The 24381-nt window shown below is 35.9% G+C and overlaps 1 protein-coding gene across 3 annotated transcripts in view; it reads right to left on the bottom strand.

The window, feature by feature from the left end:
* OCA2 (OCA2 melanosomal transmembrane protein) overlaps positions 1-24381 on the bottom strand; it is a 185602-nt gene that overhangs the window by 15267 nt on the left and 145954 nt on the right. The gene's annotated exons all lie outside the window — the stretch shown is intronic.

Here is a 24381-nt window from a genome sequence, read left to right as displayed (position 1 = left end):
CTTTAATTGGAAGTAGAAAAGTGAAGCTCCATTTACTGAAATATTTTTAAAAGCTGTATGACTTAAAGAATAATGTCTAACAAAGTTCAAAGGCTTCAAGATTTTAATCAGTTTACAACTCAGATGTATACCTATCAAACATGAAAACATTACTGAGGTAGGGAATAATATATAATTATGGCTCAAAGCAATAATGCTTCTACATGCAATTATTCTAAATAGTTACATATTCTAAATACTGTTCAGAAATCTCACAAAGCAAAAAAAAACTAATATTCCATCAGTGTAGCCTAAACCTGAAAACTCCAATTATTTTTATGACGAAGAATATCTGCCAAAATATAAAGAACGAGTGAACTATTTGCATGTATTTGTTGAAATTGTTAAGGACTAAAAGTGTATTTGAAGACTTTTTGTGAATGCAACTACATTATTAAGCTTGTACCAAATATACCACGTCCTGGTAGTTACAATGGAAATAAACAACTTGCACAAATGTCCCTGAAGTATTTTATTTAATGATAAGCTTCAGCACATATTTAGTGTTTCAAATTCTTCTGTGCATTGACGTACTAATTGCTAGCACTTCAGAATATACACTGACTAAATATACTTTGTGTCAGAAGAATATACTCAGATTTGTAGTACAATATTGAAAATATGGGATAATCTTAGTAGCCATTTAACTGAGGAGATATTTATTCTGCAGTTTGAATAGAAGAATGAGACACCACCGAAGGCCATGTAAACATGAGAAGTGATTGAAGACTTAACCAACAGCTTTTTGAATGTCAGTATACCAGATATAAAGCTTCTTTTCCTTGGTATGCATGTACATGCATTTCTGGCAGAGAAAGGAAATTAGTTCATGCAGTAAGTCAAAAATCTCTGTGGGGCCAATGAGAAAGATATACATTACCTTCTGCCTATTTCTCCTTGTAAAGAGCATAAATCTTGTGCAATATTCACAGCATCTGGTGGCGTCAGCTCCACAATCTAATGCAGACCATGCAGTTTTCCTCTGTTAGTGTATATATATCAAAAAATAGGTTTTTTTCTCCAACAAGCTGTAAGGTAAACTACTACTACCAAGAAGAGACTTCATTTCAAACCTCAGCTTGGACCCCATTTTTTTTATTCTGCTAGTGACAGAAATTTTAAAAATACTTGATAATAATAGAACATTTCATTTTATTGCCAATAAAATCACTCTCACCGGAGTTCCCTCCACTGACCTCTTAAGTGAAACTAGAAGCAATGTTCCTTTCTCTTCCTCCCGGCAAGTCACTGGTTTTGACACGTCTGCCTGTACTATTCTTGGCCTTGGAGGCCTCCTCCAGCTCTCCACTGATCTCTCTTCACATCTATGTGACTGTATCCTCTGGCCAAAGAGATGTTGTTCTTGACCCCCTTCTCCCACTTCCCTTGCTTCTCACTCCAGATAATTTCACCACAGACTGCATGCAATTCAGCAAAGTCTCCTGTGCTGACAATTCACTGATTTTGTCCCCTCCAATTAATCTAACTTCACTCTCTTCAAATCAAAGTTCAGTCCACTCCTTGGCCAGGTCTTCACTGATGCCTAGCTATCACTTAACATGCCAGCCAGCTCCATTCTCCTTTTTTTTACCCCTGCAAATCTTTCCATTTATCTCCTTTTCTCATAGCAGTATCACCGTACTCCTTATCCTTGCATATAATTCTAGTCCATTTGGATTCACATTTCAAGTTACTTCTAAAGCTCTTACAGATTAGTTTTGCTTAATTGTTCTTTCCTGGCTATTCACACAACTAAAATGCTAACTTATGGCTTTCCTACCCCAGCTTCTCAATGTTGTTTCCTTTGACTTCAAGAAATACCAAGGATTATTCTCCAGCTCCAAAAGTTTGGTCATTGCAGGATTCTCTTTGAATCCCTTCACCAGTTCCCTTCTTACAAAGGCACAAACATTGTCACCTTACATAGACTAGTACTCCACTGTTCATTGAAGGTGCAATGTTTCCAGCTGCATCCTGGTGTTAGCCCTCATCACCATTTGTTACATTTCAAGTTAGTAGCTTACTCCCAAAAAGCTTCCTAGCACTGATAGGGATGTCCCAAATTGCCTGTAAAGTCACCTTATCAGTATTCTTCCACTTTCTTTTGTCCTGGCACATCTGACAATATCAGATATCTTTGCAGTTCAGTATTACACTTCTTTGTGTTTCTCTCTCAGCTGGACTAGCTAGCATCACCAAACTTGGGGTGTCCAAAACTGAGGCACTCTGAACTGGCAGCAATCTGTGCAGCTATCAGAAAGAGATAAGTACATATACACACATGAACGCTGAGGTCCCTATCTGTCTTCAGATCAACTCAAATATTTTTCCCCCTAAAGTCAGTAAGTCATCTAATAAAAGAATTTACTTCTTTCTGCAAACCTTCTGCTTGCTTTGTCCTTAAAACATGCAGCAACATCTCTGTTCTCTAAAGAGAACAAGCACAGGATGACAGTGGAGTTCTCATACATACAGACACAAGTCACAAAAGGTCAATTATTCCTGACTGAAGGGGAGTCACGTGCAGTGCCATGTAGAACTGTTTTCAAAGCAAAACAAAGAGAGCAGAAAAGATTACCAGATATCTGATTTACGTGAAACATTCTATGTGTGGTTAAAATGCAAAGGAGGTAAGAAGAAGCTATAAAAAGAGCTACAGCTGGGTATGAACGATAGCAAATGAAGAACAGCAAGGCAACTGCTCCAACACAGGATACCCCATTTCTGTTCAATGCCACCACTTTTCTATACCAGATTCTTCCTCACTTTTCTTACAGAAAGTGTTTTTCTGTTTGCCATTCATGAATATTTTCTTGCACATCTCCATGACCATTTGTAGTGTATAATCATTTACTACACAGCTGGCTGTCATACTTTAGGAATGGTACTCCCCAGTTCAGTGCCCTCACCAAAACTTTCCACGCCATAGGCCACTCATCTTTTCCCCACCACAGGAAGTACAGGGCAGGTTAAACACCTCACTATAGTAGCTTAAATTAGCCTTCTCTTTCTATTTATTACTGCTGAACAATCTTATGTCCAGACTGCATGTTGGCTGGACAGAAACCATGTTTTTGATCAGTGTTTTACTCTGCCCTGCCTTTTTAACTGCGCTGGACATGGGCAAGAACTTGTATCTGTGGCATCAGCAAGTGCAAAACTCAGCACAACTGACCCCGGTGGAGTAGGCAGCTTGGGGTTGAGAACATGCACATTCATACCATCCTCATGGATGGAAACTACCTGCACAGTGACTGTGCCTTGTACTGGCATGGCATAAACCAGAAGCACAGTATATTTCCACATGAAGTGCTTACAAGAAGAAACACACTGGACTTCAAAAACTGAACTTGTATCAAAAGAGCAATAAAAAAATAATATTGCAGAGAATATTCTGCAATACTGAAAGATTTTGCCTTGACTGTTTCAGTTTACAATCCTGGCAATCAAGAGCAATTTAGCTACTTAACATTGTGCTAGCCTCAGGAACTGATAGATATCTCCTACAGCCTGGGGTTATGCCCTTTTGCATGAATTTATACACCTGCAACTTATATGGTAATGTATGTTTCTGTGAATTCAATTTAAATTGAACAAGCATTGAAAGAAAAAAAAAAGAGTAGTGTCAGCAACAAACAGATGCAAATATTGCTAGATTAACCATTTTGGTCCCAAAGCTAGACAAGAGGCCCAAGAGCCATTTGCTGTTCTATTAGCAGCCTTGCAAACACCTATCAGCAGGGTACAGCTCCATCTGGCACAAGACATTTTTTTGTGTTAGAATTCTGATATTACCTCCCTCCTGGCTTACACCACGCTACTGAACTATCTCACAAGCTCTGTACATAATCCAACAGTGCCTACTGTGACACTCTGAATGTTTGCATTAAGAAAAAAAAATGTGTCCTTTCACAGGCAGAGTTAAAACAAATGTACAAGACATTCTGGAAATATCATTAAAAGGCATAGGAAATATTTTTCCTTGTTCAACAGTATAATTAGAAGGACTCATATTTTCTGCATAAATGCCCAACCTTTAAAGAGGCATGAGTATATTAAAAGGGCATGGTCTGTTTAAATAGATTGAAAAAGTTAAACTTGGAGGTTCTTATGTTGATTTACCATTTTTTTATAGTTAAATCCTGCCTTCCCTCCACTATGAATTTGCATAAAGATGCAAAAAGCAGAGGCTGTCTCTTTGTAAAAAATCACCTTTCTATGGCAGCAAAATTGATAGATAAGCCAGACCGGTATATTCTCCTCCCACTGTCACCACATCCAAGTGTCCCCACTATTACCTAATTCTTACCTGCAAAGCTGTCTCATTCATCACTCATCTCTAGAGTAATAAACAACCCTTTCAACCCTTTCAAACTTGGATATTTTGATTCCTCTTTATGCAAGGATGTCTTCATTTTACAACTCTACATATCAAATTTTCATGTGCTTACTGTGAAGTGTGTACTCCCTGATCTTTTGTGATACATATATGTGGCCCTTGAATTGCAGGAAGACCAAAGATTTTGTGGCATATTTTCCCTGGACTGCTAAATTATTTACATCTTCATATAAATTCACAGGTTCTAGGCCAATTAAAGTAAGTATGGGTATGTTAGCACAGATAGAAAAATCAGCTGTTAAATGGATTCCAATCCAGCTCCAATCTTAACCACTTTGTATTACACTTCCTGAATCAAATGAGAATGAAAAATAAATCCTCTTCTGTACTAATTAAAATATATTTTAAATTTTTGTTAGCAAGATAGTTCTGTTCTATTTCTAGCTAAGGAACTATGAATAAGGACTCTGCTTTTAATTAAATACAATATTTTAAGAAATGAGATGCCAAACTGAAATGATAAAACAAAGTTGATATATTATTATCTCCATTGGATTCTCTAAAAATATTCTCTCCTTCAAAGCTCATTATGTAAACAGAAGTTATTGTCAAAGATTCTAGAAAGAACTGATGTTTCAATTTCAGGTTGCTATTTTTGTAATCCAAAATAGCTCCGCACCTAGACAGTAAAACATACTTTGTGAACACTGGTATGTGGAAACCTTTCCAGCTGAAGCAAATGTTAAGAAAATTTAAAAAAAATAAACCAAAAACTGGCTAAACAGAAAAACATCATAAGTTATATATGCTAAATTGCAAACTTATGATTTATTTTAGTAAGATTCAGCACTAGCAACTCCAACCATGGCATACAAGGAAACTACTGTATGGAGAAACAAAATGCTCCTCTTATTGGCTAACAGTCTCCTTTTTCTTGTAGAGCATTTTAGAAGGCTCTTTGAAGAGATTGCAAAGCTAAAATAATCCTCCAGGAATCATTAGAAAAATGCAGGTTTTATGCAAAACATACCAAACAAAATATCTCACTGATGTGGCTAGCACACTGTGTAGGGGACAATTTTTTTAAATCAATTTATTTATATTTTTTGCTCTAGTTTAACAAAGTACTTAACCCATCTGACTTTTTTATTTTAATGCTCAGAATTAGGGATAATACTGGACAGACATGGAATCTGGTTATTTTATAAGTCTCTTGGGTTTTTTTGTGCATTAGTATGAATTTGAGGTATGAAGGCAAGTGATATCTCATCATCTATATGAATAAGGTCATGAGCACAGAAGATTTCAGATTTACCTTTGACTTTCAGCAGAGCTTTTGTTGAGTGAACTTGCTGTTAATTTCAAATTCTTCCAATTTAAGATTCAGACTATTCTTTCATCAATTTTGAGAATTTATGGAAAAATTTCTAGTTATGCTGGGTTTAATAAAAGCAAATTTCATTGTAGTCACAACCTGAAATGAGTCTTGTGATCCTAAACTATCTGTAACCAGTCTTGGCAATGGTAAACATACAGAAAGATCACACTTTACATCACAGGGACCCTGAGAAATAACCAGACAATATTTGATTTTCTGTTCTTGCACCAAGAAGAATGATAATTGATAAGAATTATCATTTCATAATTTGATAATTATAATTTGATAATTGTAATGTTAAATGTCATTAAATCCCTAACAGCTTTGCTGCTGGAATACATAGCTGTATGCATACAAAGGCATAAATTGTTCCTTTGTAACACACATCATGCTTCAATGAATTCTTTTATTTATTAAAATTATCAGCATCTACATCGAAATGAGAATACTTCCTTATCAAAATAGTGTATCATTTTCAACAGGAATTCATTTATCCTAACAAAAAATTTCAGCTGCTTTCAATCAATATGTCATACAGAAATACTCATATTTAATGGTGAAATTTGTGAACAGTAGGTTCATGTCTGGGGTATAGCTGACTAGATGATCCTCATTTAAGGAAAATTATAGACCCCTTCTTTAGGAATTGAACAAAGGATGTAGGAAACCAGTCACAGAAGCATTATAAAGGACATTCAGGGTAAAATTTATAAGATTATTATGAATCTTTTGAGAATAATTCCTCTGGAACCACAGGTGTCTCCATGAACTATAAACATAAACAACTAATCTTATATTTCTTGTGCAGCAAAAATTCCCCCTAGTCAATAACACTTTAAGATTTCTCTTTTGTACATGATCAGAGTTGAAGATCATGTCTATCAACAATGCATTATTCTTACAAACATTATTCTCACAGAATTTGAAATTTGCTGTATGTATCCAGAACGAGCTTTTAATTTTAATAAATAATGAATGACAAATGCAGAACTTAAATGTAAATCTGTTATGAGACAACAGAAGTGTCAAAACATATTCAAAATTTTCCCTGGAATGAGAATCTTAAGATGCAGCAAACATAACTTTTGCTGAGTTATTTTCAGCAGACTAAATGGCTGACAGATAAAAAATTGCAGTTTGTTAACTAAATATACTTTAAATCTGGGAATGAAAAAACAAATCAGTGTCCTTCCTCTGTTTCCCAGTATACTGGACAAATGATGCCTGCTTCCTGCGAATATGTTTTTTTATGTAAATTGAAATACAATGTCTGGGCACCTTTCCATGCATAACCTTCACCAAGAAGGTGTCAATAGGGCACAGCAGAAGAATCCCTTTCAAATCCCCGTACTCCCAGGGAATCAGGTCTTGCTCAGCATAAGGCTACACTTCACTGTGAGCTGCTCTGGACATTCCAGGGTTAGGAGGGAAAGAGCACATGGAGAGTAAGGAATACAAGGGAAGGAGAGCCACCCAGCCCTGCTGAAACCATGGTTCTGTCTCGTCTCACCCCCACCCTGCCTTCCTAAAGACAGAGCCCTCACCTCTGTCCTCTGCTCACCAGAGCACCTGACTCTGCCACCTGACATCTGAAATGCAAAAAATCATAACAAGACCACCAAAGGCCCCAAAACAGCATGTGTTTGGCTAAAGAAGGAGGTTGCCAAATAAAATCCCTTTCACTTACATGGCCAGATGAATTTGAGATTTGAACCTGGCTTGGGCAGATCCTGGTGAAAAGTCCTGACCATTGATCTAGGAACCATGCAGGAGCTTGGGCAGCTCTGCCTTGTCTCTGCCTTTCTCCTTATTCTCACACATCAGTGTGGGGGAGGAAAAGGTTACATGCCACTGGGCTGGAAATAACAGGGGAAGAGATATGAATAGAGAGACAGTAAAGGACAAGAAAAGAAACTAGAGACAATGAAGGTAAATGAATGGGTTGCAGTGTCCTAAATTTTCAGTGCATATATTATTTCAGTGTACAAAATTCCTATTGATATGTTTCTGTCCTGGTTATTGATTTTTTCCTCTTTTGCATTTTCCTTTGAATAATTTTTGCACAATATCAGTGTATGCCTAATTAGAAACTTATTCTGGGATTCAGCTCCAGATTCAGGCGCATGTAGAGGAGAACTATATGTGAAAGAGGGTTTTTTTGTCTAAGTTCCCACAGCAGAAGGTGGAAAATTTAGTGTGTTTAGGCAAGTGAATAAAGGCTTACATACCCACCAGGAGCTTGGATGGGAGCTGAGACAATTATCTCTTATCAAATCAGGTATTGCAATTCAATCTTAAACCCATTTTCTGGTAAAATGCTGTATTGAGAATCAAGATACTTTTATCACATGAGGATTGGCCAGAATAAAAATCAAATTAAGATAGTACATTCATCCACCTTTTGTTCTACATTCTTTTGGAATAAAAAATGCCAAGAAAATGTAGTGCTTGAATTGGTCAATAACTGAAGACTAAATTATTTTGAAGACTAAATTATTTCAAAATTGATGTGGATTTGATTTACTTGTTTTTCAAATGAAGTGTTAATTAAAAATTTTAAATAATGACTTTTAATTAAATACACTTATATTAATGCATAATTATTCTCATTTCTTATGTGGCGTTCATAGACATATCCACATTTATGTATTAATACCATTAAAATTTGTCTGTATAAATTGATAGTTTTTACCCTTTAACTCTCATGAATCAGGAAGTGGTAAAAGTCAAGTGTCATGTATCAGTACTTTGTAATGTGCTACAATGAAACCTTTGTTTTGGAGCTGCTAAAAATAAACTATATAAGTATATGTATTACATAAGATACAATATGCATTATTTAGCTTTGTAACACAACAGCATAGAGTTGGTTCTGGTCAGCTGAATAAAGGGGATATCAAGAAGCTAATTCTCCCTATCTCAGAATATCTCTTCAAAATGTCAGGACAATTCTTCCCTTTCCTCTCCACTGAATGCAGAAGGAATACAAATGAACAGGCTGAATTACATGGACGAACTTGAGTGCGATGAGTCATATTTGAAGTCAACTATCCTATTTCCAACCGTTGCCTTGCTGCTTATGAGGAAAATGCAGAAAGTTCTGGAGTAACACCATCATAGGAAAAATCCCTAACTTCTCTGTGGTGAAGGTTTGCCTTAAAGGTGACCTAAGAAGCCACTAATGAGGTCATAAACCCCTTTTAAAACATTATCATATAATTCACACTTAGGAGTGTAGGTGTGCAGACTTGTGTGGTGTGTCTGGTGACCCGATATATACCAGGCAGAGCAGCCTGCAGACACTGCTCATGTGGGGAAATTATCTGATTTTCAATTAACACTTCAAATTGCCAAGGCCCTGGGGGCACCCACAGACCCCGCTGTCTCTGTACCCCCTCCCCGGAGCTCCCTTCCACTGTGGCCCAGGATCCCATTTCACCCTTCTCCAGGCCTCTCCCAGCCAGACATTCTCAGTGTTGGAAAAACACATCACAAATGAGGTAGCGGTGTATTTTAGCAAAGGGTGGATTTTTTTAAATAGTCATCTGCATTAAAAAAAAAAAGAAATTCAATCATTTTTTCTACACTAAAATAGTTCAGAAATTAGCACGTTTCTGAAAATTATTTTTGAAATTTCTGCATAATCAGAAAACTTAGAGATTTCAAAACCTGTAACTCTACCCCACCTGCAACAGTAATTATGACAAGCACCAGCTCGCCACATTTTTATTGATTATTTTAGTAATGGTTGTTTATTGTATTTATTAATAGAATTCTATTCACTATCTCAAAAATTATGGAAAAGTTGACCACTTGTTTTGAACTTGTTTCTATCTCTTCCTATCAGAATAGACATAGAAATTAATATTTTTATGGCAGTTTATTCTGTGCATGTAAAAGTGTCAATTATTTTTAACCTCTTAACTAAGAGAAGACATTTTATCTGTCACTGAACTTTTGAGTTTGACATCAATTAAAGTTCTCCCATTAAAAAGGAGTTATTAGAGCAACATGAAGACTTACACAATCAACTGTCAAAATGATATTACTGCAAAACCTTCAAAAATAAAACCTTTCTTGTCAAACAGGCACAATTTGTATGTGGCAGAGTTTAACTTCAAAATGAAAGCCCAGAGATCCCAAAAACCCTACTTTACTCCCATATCTGTGATAAATAAATGCAATTTTTAAAAAATATAACATTTAAGGAACAAAATGTCACAGACTATGTATACAAGAGAATACTGCTCTGTTTATCATCACATTTGCCGCTAAACCAAATAACCCAGATGGTAAGAGGTCTAAAAATGAGACATAATCTAAACTGCTTTTAGTCTCATGAATTTGGCTTATGAAAATATAGAAAACATATTTTATTAATATGCTAATGACCACATGCTGGCTGCAATAATCAATGGAAATAGCACATGGAAAGATCAATATCAACAATAATCCAGAGTTTTCCACATTTAAATAAAAGAGACCCCTGATTACAGTGAACTCTCACCAAAACAGAAAAAGCAGAGGAAAACACCTGTATTTTGCTGTTCTCCCAATCACTGCAAATAGCCTCTACTATAAACAGCCCTCACTGATCTACTGTATTTAAGAAATACAAATCAATTATTTTGTTCTTTTTAGTTTTGTTGTTGGGTTTTTTTTTAATGTTACTGGGTTTTGGCCTTTGCTGGTTTGGAACGTTCTCAATTTTCTTTCTTCGCTCCCTCGTTTGATTATTCACAGCTACATTGCCCACCTTCTTTCTTTTAACATTTCATTTATCACAATCATTACAGACAAACCTCTGCTCTTGCTGAGAAAAACGCACTTTCCATCATTAAAAAGCTCCTTGCTACACTAGGAGAAGCAAAAATGCCATTCAGTCTATTTCAAAGTGAATCCCCTTCAAGACACATTAATTCTTGGTCGCAATGAAAACAAATCAGTAAACAAGGTTTCAATGAATGCTAGGGACAGCAATCAAATTTTCAGAGTCCAGCCTGCACTTCAGTAAGGTAAATTTTCACAGAAATTTAAGAAACTAAGCAACAGTGTTTCAATACTGCCTCTGCATTTGGTTTTCAAAAGGCAAGGATTTTGGCACAAGGAGTCAATTTAGAACCTCCCCAGAAATGCCTGCAGGAATAAAACAAAAGGGTAAGATCAAGAGAAGCATGTGTAGCAGCCAGTTTTTTTGACAGAGAAATTGGAAAATAAGTGAAAAAATCTAAAGCATGTAAAAGTCATTAAATACAAACAGCTGTGAAACTGCTGTAAAAAAAAGAACACTTCCAGCAAATCCTGTCCCATGCATAAGTCTTTACACAGAAAACTTGTAATGTTTAGAAGGATTATTATTAGCTCATAGTTTTCTTCTTTATGGGTGGGCTATTTGCACTGGCTTCAATGGCCATGTGACCTGACAGCTTGAAAGACAGAAAACACAGCTCTCACACATTGCAGCCCCACAGCTAATCTCAATATGATTAGCTACTTTTGGACCAGATAGCACTCAAGACCAAGTAACAAGACAACAAAAGCCAAATTATTTAGTTGCCTGTGAGAATACCATTTTACCTACAGGACAGTACTGCCTATAAAGCCCCAACAAAGATGGATTTTTCTTCCCAGAAAGTCTTAGGGAGGGAAAAGGGCTTTGTACATCACTGAAGTGTGTGTCAAGCAGAAGAAATGGATGAGTCCTGGAATAACAAATACCAGGGAGGGAAAATTACTTGCACACAAATTACAGGCAAACTAAGATTATCTTATACCTAAAAGAGAGTTCCAGTGAAAAAGAAGGCCAGTCTGGACTAGTTGAACCACGGAAAGGATGGAGCCCAAAAGCTGATATGATTTCAGAAATAATTTGTACATTTTAGAAAGCTATGCTTATAGGAGGATGGACTTATTTTTTTAATGTATCTGTTCCATTTCTCACCATGTTTTACCTCTGTAGTTTAAAATGTATCAGTAGCTTCCCACATTTGTGGCAAATATCTCCTTTTGATTAATATTCTCTTAAAAAAATTAACTAAGATTAAGACTCTGAATTAGATTTCCCCCACCTTGTATAACATGGAGATACACACAACACCCTGGTCAGTTGGGCAGCACATCTATCAAAAGCCTTTCCTTTTCCATGTGCTGGATAAACTGAGATGGTAACAAAAAGAAATTCAACACAATTGTGACATGGTGAAAGAAATTAGCAAAAACTATTTCAGTCCTGCTTTTTTCCTTGCCAGAAAAATACCTCTAATCTTAGCTAGCAAAACAAGGTGGAAATATCAGCCAGCAGGATCATAAGAATGGTGTCACTCAAGACAGCTGTAGACACTCCTTTCTTCTCACACAGACTTATTTATGGTTCAGGTAAGGCACCATCAAACCCTTTATTTAAAGATCTGCAATGAAACACGAGTGCTAGACAACAACGGAGCAGAGACATGGCCACAATAGCTCCTGACACATGGCCCACATTCTCGTTAGCACTGCTGACATTGATGAATTATCTTGGAGAATAATGGACTGACCTCTTTTAACTGCTTTCTGATTTAATAGGCTCCATTAAAAAAAAATTTAAATCACAATCATGACAAGCCTAACAGCATAATGGTACATATGACCTTCAGTTTGTGCCTTTTAGCATTTAACAAAAGCATATTTACCTCAATGTAAATGCAAAAAAAGGCTACAAATTAACTCCTAGCTGCTGTAGAAGTTTAATCAAATAGAGTTTCTTTTATTTTCAGTCCAGAAATCCCTAAAACTGGATAACACCTATTTTAATGATAACTTTTATCTAACCATGAAATCCTGTGCATTTAGATACAGAACCATTCAGACTAGTTTGAGAGGATTTGGTGGAAATTAAATGCAGTGAAATGAAAAATGAGGTAATTTACTTGCCTTTTAAAAGCTTGCTGGAAAGGTGAATATTCTAAGCTATGATTTCAGCCCATATTAGTAGTGGTAAAATTTGAAACCTCATGGCCAGACACGTCAGCAAAGAAAGAGTTTTTATTTAAAATTCATCACCTCTCAGTGAAAAGTTGGTTTTCCGCAGATTTTTCTAGTAATTAATTTTTCCAGTTTTTACATGACTGCTATTTAAAGAGACACTGAAGTAGCAATATACTGCTCTTTGGGGCAGACATTCTGATTTTCAAATCCACCTTTCAACATAAATCATATCTGCTATAAAATCCTGAGATTTAGAGATACTTCAAGATTTTTTTCATTAAAATATTATTCTATTCATTTTAAAAAAAGATTATCATGTGAAAGTTTCACAAAGCCAATCTCACCCACCTATATGTAGTAAAACTTCTTGTCTTTACCTTATTTACAGATTATTAGAAAAAGAAGAGCAAAAACATTTGAGCAGTCCAAACAAAAAAAAACTCTACAAATAAATAAATAATATCTTTCTTACTACAATATTCACTTATGTAATGTTCACTATAGCTGTGCAACTTGAAAGAAGAATTTATTTCAGAAAACTTCTATATCCTCCTCTCATGCTTAAAGTCAGCTATGGAAACTAGACTCGAAAGAAATACAATATTTTTTTTTTTTTAATGTTGAGCCAAGGCAAGAAAAGACTTTTTCACATACATGGTTTAAATCTCCATTTTAGAAAAAAAAATGTTTTATTCAGGGCCATTCTAATAAAAATCCAATAAACATGATCTCTTATGTATGTTAAAACACAAGCACATAGAGCAAGCCAACAACTGTGGGGTAGCTACAGGAATCATTCTACCCTGATGCACACCTGATTTAGTTCATCTATTTCAATATTCACCTCTCTCTGAAAAAAATCATTAATTTTAACCCAATGGCAGTAGGCTAGATGGGCATGTGTGGGTGAAGAATAAGAATCTGGGTGTTGAAGTGGTACAAAAAGCCTTGCTCCAAGAGCAGTGTGAGCCTCTAAACAGGCTTACCAGCTAGCAGCTTCAGTATGAGATAAGGCCTGGATGCACAATGGCCTCCTCTCTCTTCTCCTCTTCTCCCTCCACCAGTGTCTGTGAGGAGGAAATGCACATAGAAGCTCCAGATGGAAATATAGCACGCACCAACCCATTCATCACACTGGGAGCCTCTGGTCCAAGGACCGAGGGGTGACGTGTTAGCTCAGCTCTGCCCTGTGCACCTTTAAGCCACTTCTAGTAAAGTCAAGGAGTTTTTGCAGAACTCAAACCTGGTGACAAGTTCTGGCGACTGAAGTACCACTGAGTAGTGAAGACAGAACAAGAAGAAAGAAGGCACTAACTCTGCTGGAACTTAAGAAAGCCTTTGACATATTTATAAGTTGGTAATATTCACGAGAAGTTAGCTAAGCAAATGAATAAATTATTCTATAATTTAAAAATGTGGTAAGATTTCTTCAAAATACTTTAGATTAGTGTATTTTAAGAGAAGCCAAATTACACTGTTGTTATGCCCTTCCCTTTTCTACTCTCTGAGAAAAGAAAGGACTATTTTCAAGAAGGGTTGCATAAAGGCTGTCCCTTCATGTTTCCAGAATGCCTCAGCATAGCTCCTACTTTCTTTAATACAGCCTTTCCCTTCCTGCTCTCTAGTTTCCCCTTGCCATCTGTACTGATCATGAAGTAAAATTAGAAAATTGTGGTTGGAATAGAAAAGAAAGGGGTTCATCTTGCCAAACTTTACCTGTGTAGGGCTTCCAGGCTCCCTCCATACTCAATATCACTGTAAGTATGTACACAGAGAAAAATCCATCCTGTGGGTGGATTATTAAATAAATACAAAGCTTGGAATGTCATGTTCTCCAGGTGTGCTTAGGCAAATTTGTTCAGTGGAGATTAACATTGTAAAATACAACAGATCAATATGAAGTCTTGAAAGATCACTCTTACCCTAACAGGTTGTATCAGCTAAATGACATATCTGGTACATCTGGTAGATGAAGTGGGGGAGAATTTTATGACTTTTCTTCCACAAAGGAAGATATAATCCAAGATATTTTTAAATCCTTTGCATAAAACAGTTTCTATAGGAGTAGCACTGCACAAACACAGCAGAATATCTGCTTTATGACACTGCCAAAAACATCTAGAAATCATTACTCTTAAAATTATTTTCATTCCAAGTGCTGTTGAGAAGTTATTAGGTATTGATTTAGTTGGTAGCCTGTACTTATAAAAGGTAACCAAGAAAGGGTTATGGTCCATGTTAAGAAAATAGAGATATATATTACATTTACCACTCTCCTTGTTGTTCATTGATTTGTTTTTAAGGTGTTAAATTGCTTTATATATTTTGCAACTTATAAGATCCATGGCATACAATTTCTAACAGAATACTCTATAAATATGATCACTCCTATAACCTGTATATCTAGTAGGAACACTGGCATGATCATAAATTCCCAAGTAAGAGACCTAATTCTTCCATCCATACTGGATGCAAATATGCTTTTCAGAATAAATCAGGATCAGTATCCAACATTTCAGCTTAACAAGAAAAATTAAATTATCTGGTTTCAGTGCAATCCAAACCAGTTTTTCTTTCTATACTCTATTTTCATGTGGCTATTTCTTTTCCTCACTTAATTTAGTGATAAGTGCCAGTAGACTAAAAATATCTGCAAGAACTGGATGGATAATTTAATGTATATTATGTATACATATATTATTGCTCAGAAGGAAAAGGGTATACCAGCAAATACACCAGAAATGTGAGTAGTTGGCATCCATGCAACATTTAGGGAAGAGCTTTTAGAATTGCATTCATTACTCACTTGTATGACAGAGCAGTATTCTTTAGAACTTGTCATTTAACACTTCTGAGCTTAACCTTTCAAATGCATGAATTTCTGACTACCTAAAGGATTCTATGTTCCAAAGAACCACTGATTTTTAAAAAACAAAAACAAAAAACCAAAACAAATAAACAAAAAAACCCCACAGACTTCTTCACATATCATCACTGTCCTATTTAGTGCACACTTTCCCCCAGTTTCCACTTTCTTGAAACCCACACAAGCAATGTTCAATACGTGGGTTTTGAAGAGTTAGTACATATGCCAAATAGCAGATTTTTGAATGGCAGGGCTGGCTTGGACTTTTCCCTTTGTACTTTCATAGCCATTTATATCAGGAGATAGTCTGAATTTCATATCTAATATTTTGTATTCATAGGAATCTAGAAACAGTAGCTTTATGCTAGTGAAAGGGAAACATACTCTGAAATCCAAAAAGGCAATTCAGAAAATTTATATGAGACATCCTAAATGACATACAACAATTCAGAATTTTAAAATAAGAATATTTTTAGTACCAAAAGAGTTGATCTGGCTCTCAGATTGGTATGGTTTGTGTTTACTCTTCAACTTGCTGCCTTTTCTTCCCTCTCTAAAAAACGTTTCTGTCTGATAGTAATTCTGCATTCACATATCTTGATGATATGGGATAACATTTACTTTATTCACCTGAGGTTCTAGTATTCATTCTTGACTGTTACTGACCTAAACTCAAAATGTATGGCAATAAAATTTTAATTTAATTTCTTTGTGTGTTTCATGGATGTATACATGCACAAACTATACAATTTATAATCACCTTTAACCCAATCTCTAAATCTTCACGATGAAAGATTCAAAGCTGAGGATTTTATGAGCCAGTGTTCAGTTAATAATGTTTTGATGAGAACTATTATACAAATTTAACATTTTACTTTTTTTAATATATATATAACTTAAACTATGTAATATTGTTGCCAATATCACATTTTTAAAATTATTTGTTTCCTTGCTCAAAACCTCACCTAATTAACTGATGTCAACACTTTGTATTCAGATCTATTTCTTAAAAATTCTTTGAGGTATGTTTAGGGTTTGAGTTTATTTAATTTTAAATGAGGTCAACACAGAGGATCAAGTGAGAAGAGTTACACATGAGACTGAATCAAATTTGCCATTTCAACACAAGTAGATACTTGCAAAGATTTTCTTACATTGGCCCCATTTTGAATATTAATAGTGGATATTACCATACCAAAACAATTGTGCAAAACTGCACTGGAATTACTAGACTATAATCTCACATTGGTTGAAAAAGTAGAAGTCAATTCCACTATGCTGCAGGACTTGGACAAAAGGAAGCATTGGAAAAAAAAAAAAAAAAAAAAAAAAAAAAAAATAAGTTTTTAAACTTCAGCAAGGACAAATGCCAAATCCTGCCCAGGGGGAAGAAAAGCCCTGCAACAGCAACATCTGGGGACAGAGCAACCAGGGGCCAGCTCAGCAAGGTAGGCTCTGGAGTGGTGATCTTCGTGTGAGCCCATGGGAAGCCCAGCAGCAAAGGCAGCCAACAGCCTCTGTGACTCTATGGAAAGGGGAAGATCTCCTCCAGTCTGAATCTTTCTATGTTTTTTTCTATGATCCTATGATTAAATACTACTTCAGTTACTTTACCTCATAATATTAAAGTGAGGCATCTGAAGGATCACTGCTATGGAGCCCAACAAAACACTGGACCACTACAATTGCATTTTAAATGTCCTCTATCAAAATCTCTGAGGATGAAACACACATTTCACAGAATTTAAAGGCTAAAACCATACTAAAATTTTAATATCTGAATCACATAGCCTTATTTTGTGATGAGTGAGACAAGTATTTAAATCCCATTTTTTTCATTGGGAACGAAAAGCTAATCCAAAAGAGCAATAAGAGCAATAAGAGAAGACAAAAAATAATACTTGTATGTCCACAGGCCAAACAATTCAAAGTTATTTAGTTCTACTCAGAAGACATAAGAACATTTTAAGCTCCATGAAAACTTCACAGTAAAGATAAATCATGTTTCAAATTGGAAATCTCCTCTTACTTAAAGGCTCAAAATACAACTTTTCACCCTTTTATCTAAAAATTAAAAAAAAAAAGGTAAATCCAAATTCATTCACACTTTTATTTACATTGGTTGCAGACCTTAAATAAAATCAGAAGAAACATTAAAAAACCAAACCACCCATAACTCAGGAAAAAATGGCGTGCACCACTGTTGCAGGAATACTTACTTTCATAGGGTTTGATGCAAGCCATGCAAATACTTAAAATAAGCAGAATTTATTTTAATTCAGCTCCCACAGATGTCAATATAATGTTTGTTTGAGAGCAGTTATTAGATCAACACTGACTGTTTAAAATATTGCAATGACTGCTGTTGGATAGCTCAAAGAAAACTGGCATTTTTCTCAACAAAGCCAGCTTAGAACCTAATAATTTAAGATGAATATATACTGAACTAACTTTCTACTGAGTTGAGTTATGAGCTGAAAGTTGTCTACAGTTTTGCCCTTTCGGTCATAACAGTGAATAGGATGCTAAAATCTAGATTACATTTGTTAAACTCAATTCCTTAAATCTTCCTTAAATAGAGATTTTCATATGCAATTGTTTTTGGAATTTATTATTAAAGTGAGCTATTAAAAATCCTTTTCTTTTTCTTTCACACATAAAGAAATCAAGCTAAATGTAAAAACAAGCTTTAATAAACCTAAGAGATCCAGATTTTTAAGGATAGAAATTTTATAGAGAAAAAGTTGTGAAAAATTCAACCTTGCCCATGTGTTAATGCATGTTTTTTGAGAGTACTTCACTCAAGTGCTACATTTGCATTTATTTGAACAAAAGAACTCTGTTATCACGTCAATTATCAACATTTAACCCATGATCACTTACTCCTCCTTACTGATCAGAAGAGTGGACGGAAGTGAGACTGAGATAATTCTTGCATCATAATCATTAAACCTTCTCTCAGCAGTTCATTGAATCTTCCTTAGGTACTTTGAACATCCCCAAATTCTACCTTCTGGAACTGCACAGCTGATCAGAAAGTCCACAGGTGAGTTGAGTTTGGGTATTTTGATAGCACATTTCTCAACCAAAGTCTACATCACCAAAATTCATATCCAAAATGTGGAGCTGGTTTTATTCTACTCAGGGTCAGCTTTAAAAGAGCAACAGCATAATTGTGGCATAGGGTGGTGTTAATAGCAAGAAAATAGGAAAAAAGATACTAAATTAACAGGAATGAAAAGGACTACAGCTGTCTAACACATAACCCAGTAGAGACATTTATGGGTTTTTTAAAAGTGTTATTTTTTATAAGTTGTGTAAACAGGATACACAGGAGGTAGCAAAGAACCTTGTATTTGTCCTCCCACTTACATGAATGACAGTTCTCATGGGAAGTACTCTTTCACAGCCTTTGCATCTGAGTGCTCTCAAAACCAGATAAATAGGATATCCTACTGAAGATTTTTTTTGCTGTAAATACCTCACAAAACAAATCTTATGATTAAGCCAATTTTTTCCCAAGCTATTATCAGAAACCAATATTTCTGACACTTCCAAATTGTTCTTATTCCCCGAGAACACACAGAATATTACTTCAGCTCTGTAGATGGCATATGAAGGGAGGGCAATGACAGAAAAATGCAAAACCTGAAAATACACACAACGCCTTCAGGATTATATCCAGCTAACCTTACAACTGCAACTCTAACTCTACATTAGGCTTTTAGGCTCATAATGTTTTCCTCTGGCAGACTGATTTCCTCATGCATTAAATAATTTCTCCCAAATTCTTATCCCATTACATAGAGTTATCCAATCCATTCTTCCCATAACCAGCAGTGTATTATAGGCACAGTCAGCCAAAATTTGCTTGAAATAAAATTGCAGTATTTCCCATAATACCCACTTTATTTTTTTGTCCGTTATGTTCATCATTTGTCTGTGATTCATTTTTTTCTATTGACATCACACATCATGGACACAGAGGGGTGATTAATATTGAGTTACTATAGGTTGAAGGAACATAGGTTAGTTTTTATTTGAAATACTATGTATCTTTATAAGGTTATAAATGCCTATCTTACAGAGAAAATAAAAGTCAAGTTGTAAATTGTATTTGCAATTTAAAAAAAAAAAAAAAAGGTTATTAAAGCCCCTACAGCAATGTGTTATGGAGCTGGAATCAAATATTTCATTGGCAACAAAAAAGATTTCTGTGCATCATTTTCATGTTCCACAGGGTGGTCTAGTAGAATTCTATATTGCAATAAACTCAGACATATGTTAGTAAAAATTTTAAAAACTTCTATGAAATGAAGCATCTAGATTAAAAGAGACATCTGCAATGCTATTTATCTTATTCTTTGAGAAAAAATAAAGCTCTGTTGACTATTTTACAGTCTGAATTTATATAAAATCATTGTGTTCACCTCTAGAATTCATCCAGCAACAAGACTACAATGTCTTTATCCGACCATTTGCCAAGAGAAAAGTACTGTCCTAGATTTGGGGTTTTCCTTTATGTTAGGCTCTTATTTAGGTGTAATAGTTCTTTGATAACTAGACTTAAATCATATTAGGAATATTATCTTTCCCTGCCTTCTGCTTTCTCATGAATGCTGTCTCTGAGCAATTACCTTCATATTGTTAACATATCTGATGTTTTCTGCAGGGTCAAGACTATGAAAATAGTTACACTTCTGTCTAGAGACGTAACGATCGTTTGTTTGCACTGATGCTTACTTGTTCTCATGTTTACTCTTGACCACATACAGCAAATATCCCACTGTTCTCTGTCTTCTTTTCCAAGCCCCATGGACTCACAATTTTTTCTATTTCTACCATTTAAATACTTGTCTTTTTGTCCACAATGTAGGAAAAGTATAATAATTTGAGGGGAGAACAGATATAATCACACTCATGTAAGTAATGTGAAAACTGAAAGAGACTTGGATTTACACTGAATAGCTAATTGAACAGGAATTTGATATTGTCTAGATTAACAAAGAAAAGGCAAATAACCCCACATTCCGTATTAAATCTTATCTTTTTTAAATGTGAAAGAAATAAGAGGACTGTGAGTGGAATATCATGTTCAGCTCTATCATGTACGGCTCTAAATTACTAAAAGGATAAGGAAATATTATAGGAAGGAAATATTAATTTTATAATTATTATTACTTTAATTCTATTACCTATATTTTATATAGGCATAACTAACATTTTTTTCAGGAGGAAAGATAGAACACATAAATACAGTTTGATGAGAAAGTTTTCAAAATGGAACAAGAGCATAATTTGGCTGTACTGATTCCAAAAATGCAAGAGCATCTTTAAGGAAATTATTATTCTGAGCTTGCTCTTCTTACCGCTTTGAATTTTTTTTTTTTTTTTTTTGTCATAGCATTGCTTTCTTTCCTTTTGAATTTGAGTTATTGCAAATGAATCATCCAGTGTCAGTCACTCATTATTTGCCTTCAGATTTCTGGGGCTGGTTAAAAGCTGAATCCCTAAGTGGCTGAGCTTGGAAGGCACTACTGGGACACAAGAAACCTGGGGAGCAGCATTAGTGACTGGTCTCCAGCAGGCCTTTGTGCAGCTGATCACACTGGGAACTTCTGCCTTTTCCACATCCCCATTCAATGAGTCTCATATATCCCCTATTCTTCCTTTAGACACTGATATACCATTAGGAGATCCTTTCTGATTTTCTACCACCATGTCTAACAGATTCAAAGATAAAAATATTTTCATGGTGATAAATTCAACTTACTACAATATTGTATATTCTAAATGATATGTGAATCTTTTTATTGCAGTGGAACATAAGGAGTAACCAAAAAAACTCACAGTGTCTAGAAACAGAAGTAGAATTCATGGCAACCAAAAGATCTTTTCTCATAGACAACCTTGCTCTTTCCCTTGTGAGCATTGTTCAGACAGAAATGGTACATGTGTTGATGGGTAATGTCAGAGAAGGGAACAAGATCTGAATGTATTCTGGGTAAGATATTTGGTGACACTTGTCAGCACATTCACAGCCAGGCATGCATGGGTATGACTTGGTATCGCTTCAACCAGAAGAGTACTCTGAACACCAGGCTGCTTTAAGGTGCTTCAACACAGAGAGGGAGCCCTATTCCTTTCTCTCTTCTTTCTCAGTATCATCTTTCCCACCTAAATGCCATCCTACTGGAACCACCTTACAGGCACAGCACTTCCAGCACCTGGGCCTGAGTTGCTTGGATGGTGAGAATGGGGCACCAGACCTGTCTTCCCCTTACATCCATCTGTGGAGGACCAGGTCCTTGAGGGAGTAGGACTCTTGGTCCAGGGAAAGAAGCAGTTAGTTGTTGTTCTGACAGACACACAGAACTCCCCAGCACAGGATTTCTTCTGAGGAAGGCACTCCAGAGAGAAGCACATGAAGCTGGTAAGACCTCATCATTCTAGGCAAGTTATCACACCTGGCCACCTCTAACTCTGGCTGGGCAGCAGAATAGCACTGCATAACACATCTGCTGTGTTGCCTCTGCTACCTTCTTATAAAGACAAGAGAAACATCGACCCACGCCAAATGCCACTGTGCAAAGAGGAAAGGTCATGAGCCCATGAACCGTCTTGCAGAGCAAGGAACCTGCTTCTTGCCTTTTTCCCTCCCTGCACAGAGAGGCATCGTGGTGCCTCTTGCCATGAGGAACCCACAGCTTCCGTAGAATCTTGCCCTCTGTTGTATCAAGGTGTATTCACCAGACATTATTATCAAGCCTCTCTGGAATCCCTCTTACAGACCACTGTGTCAAAACATGGTTTTCAAAAAAGCTGCTTCTAGCAAAGGCCTCCCTTAAACACGTTTGCATGATTTGGCTTAGCATGCAGCTAGGAAGGAAGTGTATTGGCAGTAGAGTACTCTGCTCTATGGCACACCACTTGAGACAGACATGGCATGGGTTTCCTGTACAGACACACTTGGGAAGGGCAGAACAACACCAGCTCAGGCTGATATAAACACATCTTAACAAAAGTTAAGTCAGCAGAGGGTCATCATCTCCCCACACAAGGCATCCATGATTTTTTTCTCTGTTGATTCCCAGGGGTTTGCAAGATGAGAGGGTGAAAATCTGTGTGTCTACTGGGAGAAGCGCTGCAGAGGACCCCTCAATGGAGATGTGAAACCTATTGAGTCATCTTGAGCAAACAGGGAACAAATGCAGAAAATTCACTTTATACTTTGAGGCAACTTTCAAAAATAAAAGTAAGCAAAATCGAAATCCTCAAGGGATATACAAAACACCTCTTGATGCCAGGAGAAGCCTTAAAATATATTCAATTTGTGAACATTTAACTGAAACAAATATTTTCCTAACACAAATTGTGAAGAAGCTCATGATCTGCCTGCTCAGCAATTAAAAGGCATCCAGAAAAAGTGAGTTTTTATGTTCTTTCTGCTAATTAATATCCATTGCTATCTCTCTGAGACCACTATGGAGTCTGTTCTCACATCTTTGTTCAAGGTGGCTACAGACTTCCCCAGCAATCATTTCCACCAAAAGCATATGTATAGAAGGCAATTTTGGAGCATCTGTCTGCTGTTATCAGTACCAAAGAACATGTTCCAGTAAACACTGCTGAAGAGATTAGCCAGGCTTTACATCTTCATTTTCTCAGTCAGTCTCATAGAAGTTTTAAGAACATTTCAATACAAAATCCACATAGAGGATACACTGCTAATGCTACATACAAGTTAAATCTCCAAATGCCAAGGTCAAAATCTGTGAAACATGAACAGTGCAAGACACCAGCCCATTATTACTGCATTTTTACGCAAGGGCTTGATTTCCAGGAAATCTGTTAGCTATTTTTATGTACTACATAAGACCCTTCTGCAGTCTCAAAGATCCTGACAACCAAGACTTGATTGATTAATCATATTAACAACACAGGTTTGAGGGCTTTGAGGTAAACAGTCTAGAAAAAAGCTGATAGAGCTAAGAAACTATAATAAACAATGTAAAGAAAGTAAAGAGAAAAATTAATTGGTGTGAGCTTAACAGTATCTTTTGCCCTAAAGATGCCAAAAAAAGCAAGGAATTAATTGTGTTTTAGCTAAATCAACTACACTTTAAACTTGAACTTTGTGTTTCATCCTTATTTGCCAGTTTCCATTTACATTTTTCAACCACAGTCTCAAAAACAGTATTTGGAAAAATATTAAATTGTTGTATGCATTAAGTACACGTTGTCCCTTAAAAACCTGCTGATAAATGACCTGCAATGAAAATTCCACTATTAAAAAAATCTATTAATTATTAATTAAACAATTATTAGGCAACAACTTGAGTTGAGCCAGACTCGCTGCTCATCACTCTTTCATTCATAGTTGATAAGCAGCTGGTCAAAGGAACTAATTACTTTTAAGTAAATAGTTTACTTGTGGGATCACAGAATAAAAATCAACTCAATCTAAATTAGGACATTCCAGTTTCTCCTGATGACAGAATATCCATGAATATGTGCAGATGAGAAACTAGGTTTAAACTGCATTTTACAATAAAGCAACAATTTACAATTTCTACAAAGCTGAAGATTGAGGGTGATCAAAGCAGAAATTTCAAAGGCTTTGTTTCTCCTGGAGTTCCACTGTGCTCCCACGAGCTTCATGCATTCTATCAACATGATACAAAAATAAAGTGATTTGTCTTCCACCTGCATTTCAGTTGCCAAAACCAAATTAGGAAGACAAGTATCTTTTATAGACCATTTCTCTAGACTTTTACCCTTAGAAGATTCATT

Source organism: Anomalospiza imberbis, chromosome 2, assembly GCF_031753505.1.
Source record: "Anomalospiza imberbis isolate Cuckoo-Finch-1a 21T00152 chromosome 2, ASM3175350v1, whole genome shotgun sequence".
Classification (NCBI taxonomy): Eukaryota; Metazoa; Chordata; class Aves; order Passeriformes; family Viduidae; genus Anomalospiza; species Anomalospiza imberbis.
Note: the sequence above shows the minus strand (reverse complement) of the source record. Positions and strands in the feature narration are given on the sequence as shown.